At 35.8% G+C, this 8,902-nt stretch overlaps 1 long non-coding RNA gene across 8 annotated transcripts; it reads right to left on the reverse strand.

The window, feature by feature from the left end:
• Nucleotides 1–4,929: 4,929 nt before the first annotated feature.
• LOC110895001 lies at nucleotides 4,930–8,536 on the reverse strand. Of its 8 annotated transcripts, none has more exons than XR_002566838.2 (8): nucleotides 8,122–8,535; nucleotides 7,977–8,014; nucleotides 7,473–7,532; nucleotides 7,074–7,391; nucleotides 6,922–7,002; nucleotides 6,626–6,796; nucleotides 5,908–6,000; nucleotides 4,930–5,355 (listed from the first exon to the last, which is right to left on the reverse strand). It is a non-coding gene; the product is annotated as an uncharacterized LOC110895001 (long non-coding RNA). The 8 variants fall into 8 exon arrangements; XR_002566839.2 differs by having other exon boundaries at nucleotides 6,626–6,799; XR_004874094.1 differs by having other exon boundaries at nucleotides 4,930–5,346; nucleotides 8,122–8,534.
• Nucleotides 8,537–8,902: the final 366 nt, after the last annotated feature.

Consider the following 8,902-nt stretch of genomic DNA (forward strand, 5'->3'; position numbering starts at 1 on the left):
AGTGCGTAAGCAAGTCCATGCTTAAGTATGTATGGGACCAACGTAAGCAAATCCCTCGGATTACGCTCACGTACGGGTACGAATGTATGAATCATGAGTATTAATGAAAGTATGAGCATAAATATAAGTTTAAGTATGAATATACACGTAAGTATGAGTATAAACATAAAACGTATGAGTAGTATTAGTATTGGTATAGACATAAAATGTATCGTTATGAGCATGAGTGTAGGTACAAATAATAAAGATTGCGTGAATAGTTTAAATTGAAACATAACGAATTTAAACATGTGAAAATGATCGAAAGGTTGAGTATGTAAAACGGACGGTTTAAGTGGAGTTGTCGTGAGATAGTGACAAAAACATGTACGATGATATGCATGTATAGTTGTTTAAGCGAAACGTTGAGTTTATCGAATCGAAATATATTGAGTTTGACTAGTAATGTAGATTCTAGTTTGTAAATGTAAGAAAAATATAAGGTACTTATTGGTTATACATAACGTATTTTGTAAGGAATGGAAATGCTACTTTTGTTTTAAAAGAAGATTTATGTAGGTTGAAGATTGTCGGTTCCCATGAAGTCTTTCTGCCCACGTGTTTTGAACTTTGAATGACGTATTTAGTGGTGTATAAAAGTTCATTGTAAATAATAAGTTCATATTATTTCAAAGGATCTTGCAATAAGATATAAAATTTGAAATTTGAAGGTTCGGGTGATAAAATGTTTTAAGGCATGATTAAAAATTTAAATGTATATGATTTACGTGAAATAGAAGATGAGATAAAGAAAACGTTTGATAAACTAATAAATTTTGAAATTCGCATAAGTAAGGATTTTGACGAATGATAAACGATTTAGGTGTAAAATAGAACTGTGTTGTATGATGAAGTCTCTTTTCGAAAGAAAATTTTGGTAACGATCACCTAGGTAAGGGAACCACCCCTAACTCGTCGGTGAGGTCATTTTAAGAAAAGAAGGAGTGGAGTTAATCGTCAAGGTAAGGAAATCACTCCTATCTCGATTATATGTCTCCATTTTGGTGTTACAAAGAATGTAAACAAAACTAAGTGACGTTTTGAAATTATGCATATGTATAAATGTATGAAAAGATCTAGTATGATGTGTGTGTGAGAGAGAAAAAAAATGATCTCGAAAATAAATTGGAATTTGAAACGAGAGAATTGTGTCATATAAAAGCGACGATAGTAAAGCATAGGTTTTATTAAAACTTGGATTGTTCCAAAACGGAACTTTGACTAAACCAAAGTGGTTGAAATTTCTTTTGAATTTGAGAAACATGTTTTGGCCTAATAGGTTGAATAATCTCGCCGATATCTCGGTTAACGTTATTCACCCTTCTAGTTATTACATGTTCCAAATCAATCGGAAATTCGAGACTTGGCGGGATTTTGAAAATCAAGGAGCGGGACTAGTCGACAAGGTGCGGGTTTCACCCCTAACTTGACAATTTCGTACCCTAAATGTGGTTGGTACTCGTCGGGTCAAAAACTTAATTTCGACTTGTTGACGAGGGTCCACGAGAATTTGAAATTTTGAAATTCAAAATTACCATTAAGATGTGGATTTCACTCCTAACTTAATGGTGAATTTCATGTAAAAATAGAATCAAGCGGAATGAGAGTCGTTTACCGAATTGTGGGTTTCACGCCTATTTTGGTAAACTTGTCTCGTTTGTATAATATGAGTGTTTTCGAGTTTAAGAAAAATCGAGTAAAATGCTTTACAAAGGGCGTATGTTAAAGGAATACACAAACAAGTATAAACACATAAGAAAGCATATCAGGAATAGTGCATAAAGAACGAGACAATAAAACAAGTATTAACACATAGAGAAATATGTCAAGAATAACACATAAAGAATCGAACAATGAAACATGTATTAACACATAGTAACAAGTATTAATACCTAAGAATAACATGTCAAATATTACACATAAGTTACATATATGTTTTAAATGAGCATGAATAAGAAGCAAATAAAGTATCATGTAGTAGTTTCAAGCAAAACATAGGAATAAAGCTCTAAAACTATAGACTAGGTTAAAGCATTCCTATTTTTCCTAATTCCCTATAGTTATGGCTCTGATACCAATCTGTCACAGCCCAACCAATGGCGGAAACATCGGGATGAGACGAAGTATGAAGATTGCTAGAGACTTCATAACACTATTTGCGTCAATATTTAATAAACCGATTTCATTTCATAAACTAAATTGTCAACAATACAAGGAATTCAAATAACAACAAGTTCAAAAGGAATACATAACAACATAATCAAAATTGATACAATATTTAAACCTAAACGTCTATATGTGTATCTAGGCATCAATGCTACTTCATTTCATAGCATCATCATCAACCTGTAACATGTTAAAATAAAATTCAATGCAAAAGCAAAGGCGAGTACACAAGGTTTAAATAGTATAGCATAAGTATAAAGCATTTTACTCGAATCCACATGGCAATTTGTATACAAGGTAACTAGCATGCATAACATTACGTCTAAACCCAAAGTGTCCACTAGTATTTAGCATCCCTCGCCACAAAAGTGACGAGATCGTATCGTATATTGACGTAACAAACCCCCGTCGGGTGGTGTGCTACTCCTATAGCGCAATAATTGTTAAGCGAGGGTATAACATAGTAATGGCATAAAGCATGTATTATCTAGCATAACAAGTAGCATGTATATCGGATTGAGTTCACAAAATATGTTTAAGTGTGTGTATGTGTATTTATTGTATGGTAACATGTTACAACCCAAAAGTGGTTTAGAATGTAAATGGGTCGAGTGTACTCACAGAATTTGCTAAGTCTTCCGATTATCCAAGTACGACGAGTTGACGAGTTTAGGAGGATGGAACACTGAGGTCATCCTATATGGGCAAACAAGGGTGCATGAGTAAACGGGATTTTGACGGGGGATTTAAAGTGGGATTTGAAGTGTATCTAGTTGATATAAATGTAAATATACATAAAAAATATATGTACATATTTTATATAGTTTAAGTAATATTTCTAAATTAATTATTTCAAAATTATTGTTGAAATGTTAAAAACAATAATAATAATAATAATAATAATAATAATAATAAGATAAAAATAGTTATACATTTATATCTATTTTATAAAAATTTAGTCGAATTTGACAGTTTTCGTTTTATAAACTAACGCGTTTAATTTTACGGAATTTTACGAAAATCGGGCAAAGTTTCCGCTTTTTTTAACGATCCCGACGATACAAGTCGCCAATGTTTTTGTCAAAATTCAATCAATAAATTAACAACGAGTATTTATATGTATTTTTTTATAATCAGTTTATATATAATAAGGTTACGTGACGACAAAATACAACGACAGTATAGAAATATTTGCGTTGCTAAAGTATCACGCCTCGTTCTTAACCCATTGGCCCGAACCCGTAGCCAGACTGCTCCGAGACCTCGATTGACCAGCTTTGACCGACCTTGACTGCGTTGACTTATGTTGACCAGATTTGACTGAACCGAAACGAGGTCCGAACCTGCTGAACCGAGTTAACCCGAACAATTAAAACATTCGGACTTGAAACGAAACTTAACCAAAACAAACTGAAACGAAACTCGAATCGAAACTGACTTGAGCTGACCCGGTTTATTGCCCTGAAAGCAGCGAACAGAACCCTAGATTAGAACCGTATCGAACCGTATTTGACCCGAATCCGAAGCGTAATAAACTCGAACAGATTCTGACCGAACTGACCCGGATCTGAAGTCGACTGAAACAAGACCCGAACAAGACTCAAAACTCGCCGAATAACATTATCACCTTGCCGTTGCCTACACCACTGTCGCCGTCGGCCACCGCGTCGGACCACCCGAAACCACCTCATCCGCCGAAATTGTTGGTCGTCGTCGCCGCCTGAGGCGACGCCACTGTCGTCGCCAGTCGTTATCGACATCACAGCCCCTTTCTAACTCGTTCTCTCTCTCAATCAGCCGTCACTCACCTAACGCCATCTACCGCCACCGCCGCCACTGATGGTGGTCTCACCGGCGACGAACAGACAAGGGGGTGGGGTGTCAGCTAGGTTAACGGAGATGGTTAAGAGTTTGTGTGGATTTGCATGTTATAAATCGAGAGGAGAGAGAGAGAGAGCTGCTTGAATATCTGTGTGTGTTCGAAGGAGATGAATGCACAGAGGAGTTTGTGTGTGTATTTTTTTGTTTATAAGAGCAGACAACCAAGGTTGGGAGGGAAAGAGATGGGAGCAGCTGAAGATAAGTGAAAGGGGATTAGGGTTTAGAGTTTTCTTATAAAGGTGGTCTAGTTAGTGAATTTGCACAAACGGTCCCCGTGGTTTGACTAACTAATTTATTTTAAAAGTGGTTTAACTAACTAACTAAGTTATCATACATATATATATATATATATACTAGTCGTTTACCCGCGCGATGCGGCGGGAAACATATCACTTAGGTTGGTAAGTTTAGGGCTATGTACAGGGCGGTTCGGTTTTGAGCCATAACCAAAACCAAATTCGCAATGCAAAGGAAAAAACACAACACTTGTTCGTAATTCTAAGGGTGTGCATGAGAAGGTTCAGTTCAGTTGGGTCATAACTAAAATTTAAATTTTCGGTTAAGGTACTTCAAAACCGGTCATGAGATTTAAAGAGTTTTAAAAAATGTAAACAAACCGAATTGCGCCAAGCCAACAAAAACACAACCATAAGCTCAAAACTAATCAAACCAATCCGCCTATAATTTCTGAACTATATTTAACATTCAAAGGTATATACAACAAAATTCTAAAATTAAATTTTCTTATGCTAAGTGTTTACTTGCGACAGTCGTGTATTGAAGAACCAAAACAAAATAGTGGGGTCCCTTTTTTGCTAAGCCATGAAAATCTAGCCAACAAAATAGAGCAAGTATATACATATAAGCAAGTGGTGTCCCTTTCAACTCAAGACCTAGGCGATGTCTAAAAGTACGAAAAGTTGCAAAATAAGTTTAAGTAAAGTTACAAAATATGTTTAAGTAAGCTCTAAATACACTGTGTAAACATAAAAATTGACATTTTATAACCCAATTTACTTATTGCATATACTATAAGTAACCCCAAAATATATCAACCGAAAAGTCAATTTTCTTAAGTTAGTTCTTTTAACAACAGAATCTGAGCAAGTGGTAATGCCCTCCCTCTTTGGGTCATCATCTGGTGAGCAAGTGGTAATGCCCTTCTGACCAAATCCACCACCTAATTTGGGTCATCATCTGATGATGAGCAAGGGGTAATGACCTTCTGACCAAATCCACCACCTAATTTGGTGGCAAAGCCTGCATAAACTAACAAAAGAAGATAAGATAAAGCTCTAATAGCTGATGAAGCTTATCTTGGATGGTGGAAAATCCCACATATTCTAGTGGAGCTTATCTTGGAGATCAATGAAGTTTTTATAGCTCGCCTTTTCGAATTAGGATGGTATGTTAACCAATTTATTTCATATTAACTTTCACTCCAGATATAAGCTTCATTTGGCATAAAAATCAATATAAATATCATTCTTTTCCTAAACTTGAAGCCTAAGCTAGCAGCATCACTAAAATGTTGAGCCCATCACACGTGAAGCCAAAGGTTCAAAATATGAGCATCATTAGTAATAATTAATAGTTACCCAATTGGCCAGGACTTCAATTATGTATAAAATTAAATATAATAATTGGTTCAAAACTGCCAAACCACAAAAACTTCAAACCAGTCGGTTTCGTTTGTCATTTTTTAAAACCATAGTTAGCGGCCCGACCAAGAATTTTCATCAAAACTGTCCTAACTGGGCATTGAACACCCCTAACTTATAGCCTAGTCACAGTATTTTGCCAAATGCATGAACTAAATACCTTGGAGTACTTCAATCTGTTGTGAAACTGAGCTGGCATCAGTGCCAATGACCAAGCGGATCTGTTGTATCGGGTATCAATATGTGTTTCTATCTGTCAAAGTTTAAGAAATAAACATAGAAGAGAGTAAGAAAAAGATAGATCAGTTCTTGTCACAAATATTTGAGGAACTAAACACCTAGTGACACCCGCGCTTCGCTCCGTGGGCGGGCCAAAAATTATTGAAAAAATTAAATGGAAAGCCAGACGCAATTGTAACAGGGAACTTATGTACATGAAAAGTTCAACAAGAAACCCGTCAACATGTGAATAAACACCTTGGTTTAAAAAAGCAGGAAGCGCACAAAAGCGATGAGGTCTAAAACCGATTTTTAAAAAGCGAAGCGCAAAAGCCGTGAGCAAATACGAACAAATTGACTGACATCTACAAACACAAAAAATATAAAAGAAGTGATGAAGCAAATACGAACAAATTGACTGATATCTACAAAAAATGACGAAAACAGCAAATTTGCCTATGAACGGGTCATCTTTTTACACTACAAAAAACAAAATTGATGTCTCGAATCTCGAAAGCTTCATAAAGTTTCGGTTTTTTGGTTTCAAAGTCGGTTTCCATCAAACTCATGTAAGTTGACAAGAAACAAATGTACCACAACAAACAGAAGAGACTTTACTTTCGTTATAAATGTTGTTATATAAATATAAATAAACTCACCAGCTGAACTATAAAAAAGGCGGTGAGGAGTAAAAGCCCAGGGCGTTCAACAAACAACCAGCTTCGTGATCTTGTAACGAAAATGAGTGCCTGGCTGATGATGCTGACTTGGAGATAAAGAGCTGATATAAGCTCAAATTCTTCGTCTCTGATCGATTTCACACCAAATTTCTACTAAAAATGAACAATAAGTTATATCGTTAATTACAACTCAACGGTACACATGTTTTGACCCATTTACATATGCATGGGTCGATTTGGGGAATCTTTTATTTAAAGGAGTCAAACAGGTCAACCTGGGTCATTTTGACCATCCCCTGTCATTCTGCATATATGCTTTCGCTCTTGTAGTTTCCTCACAATCTCGTATTTGTGTTCTGCATTCGATTAGTAGCAAGCAAAAGTTTCAGCATTTAATTACTAATATATTTGTCTGACAGAGACTGACCGCTTTGTTCATTCGGACGACAACTGAGTAAGTGTACACGACCAGGTTGACCAGACTTGACTTGATTTTCTCAACCGTTCGGTTCGCCACTTCCACGGAACCGAATAGTCTGAGCCGAGCCATTGGCTCCCTGCGACCTCGATGGCGGTTTTTATGTCGGCACCGGATATAAATTCTAAAGCTCCGACAAAGAATGATCTACAATTTTTAAACCAAACAAAGGGATCTCGCACCAGACGGGATATGAACCTGTAGACAACTTGAGAAGTCTGAAATCAACCCTGTATCGTTACCATGAACCATCACCATCACCCCAATCTGTAAACAATACATTTATATTCAAAACTTAAACCATACAACTAATCATTTTTATCGAATCTATGAAAAAGGATCGGTTACCGTGGCTCGAACTTCATGTGCAGTTGCAGCTCCAATCTTCTTATCTATTTTTTAAGTATTCTGCACTTGTTGAATTATGAATTATCCAGTTATATTTAAGGTTGCTCGTATCTATGTTTACAATATAAGTATGTATGGCTTCTCCAAAACAAAAAACTCTTATGGACCACCACATCCAAAGTGAGTTTGTTATCTTCTGGTTTGTTTTACCCAAAATTATAGACCACGTATATGAGTTTAGTAAAACGAACATGATAACACTGAAATCCCTGTGTGGCCCTTTGTACACAAATAATAAGTATGTGGGTTCTTAAAAACCACTCAATCAAAGCACCATACAGAGAATGCAGTTTTTTTTTGTTCTTCACCCCATGGAAAAAAAACTAAAAAATGGTGTGGTGGGTTTTTATCTGGGTTGTTTTGTTCAAGATCTGAAAGTGTTCATGATCTAAAAAAACAAAATGAAATAAATCATAAAAAAGGACTATGAAATTGAACGCTTACTATCTCCTTGAACAGAATCTCCAAAGCAAAGAGCAAATCTGGGCAGAATAAAATAGAACAAAATTAGGGTTTGAAAGTTTAATGAAATTAAGAAAATATGCATGAACCAATGTTGTTGCCTAATCATGAACATCAAACATTAAACCTCAAAAAGTTGGTTTCACGGCTCGAACCCTAACCGCCGCCATCACTGTCCATCTTCAGAGGTTCCACCACCGCAGCTTCGTCGCATACCTCTTCCTTGACACGACGATCGTCATCTCTAGAACCAGAGAAGGGACAAAGATAGAGTGTCGCAGAAACCAAGGAGGAGATGTGAGATCTGAAAGTGTATTCGTGGTTGGTTTTTGTTCAGATCTGAAAATGTTTAGGGCTTTTGAAATTCAAAAGGCCGCCCAAAAGATTTAAGGGTGTTTAAAAGCCACGAAATCCATTTTTGCATTAGAACATTGTACATCATTCGATCTGGGAGAAACCCTAGATCTCGAATCGCCATTGAGAGAGAGAGAGTGAGAGCAGAGGATGAGATCTAGAAACCCTAGTCACGAAATGGTGTCCGCGTGTTTGGTTTGTGTGAAAGGGTATAAGTGGAAAGTGAAGTTTTCTGGTGCTTAAAAGACTTGTACATCATGCTTTAGGGGTGTTTTAAGAAAATTCCAATGACCTTAAGAAGTCCTTTGGATATGTATATTATATATAGTATAGATATATATATAGGGGAATGTTCAAATGAAAACCACTAGTTATTGTGAAAACTCGAAAACTAATTAAAAAAAGCCAAAAAAACATACAAAAAAATTTTTTTTTTAATTTTTTTTTTTTTGCAATCAAAATTTCGCAGGTTTTTTAATATAAAAAAAAATTTTCAAAAAAAAAAAAAAATTTGTGTAGTGCACATGTGTAATACTGCACATATGTATGTGTAC

This window comes from Helianthus annuus, chromosome 12 (assembly GCF_002127325.2).
Source record: "Helianthus annuus cultivar XRQ/B chromosome 12, HanXRQr2.0-SUNRISE, whole genome shotgun sequence".
Classification (NCBI taxonomy): Eukaryota; Viridiplantae; Streptophyta; class Magnoliopsida; order Asterales; family Asteraceae; genus Helianthus; species Helianthus annuus.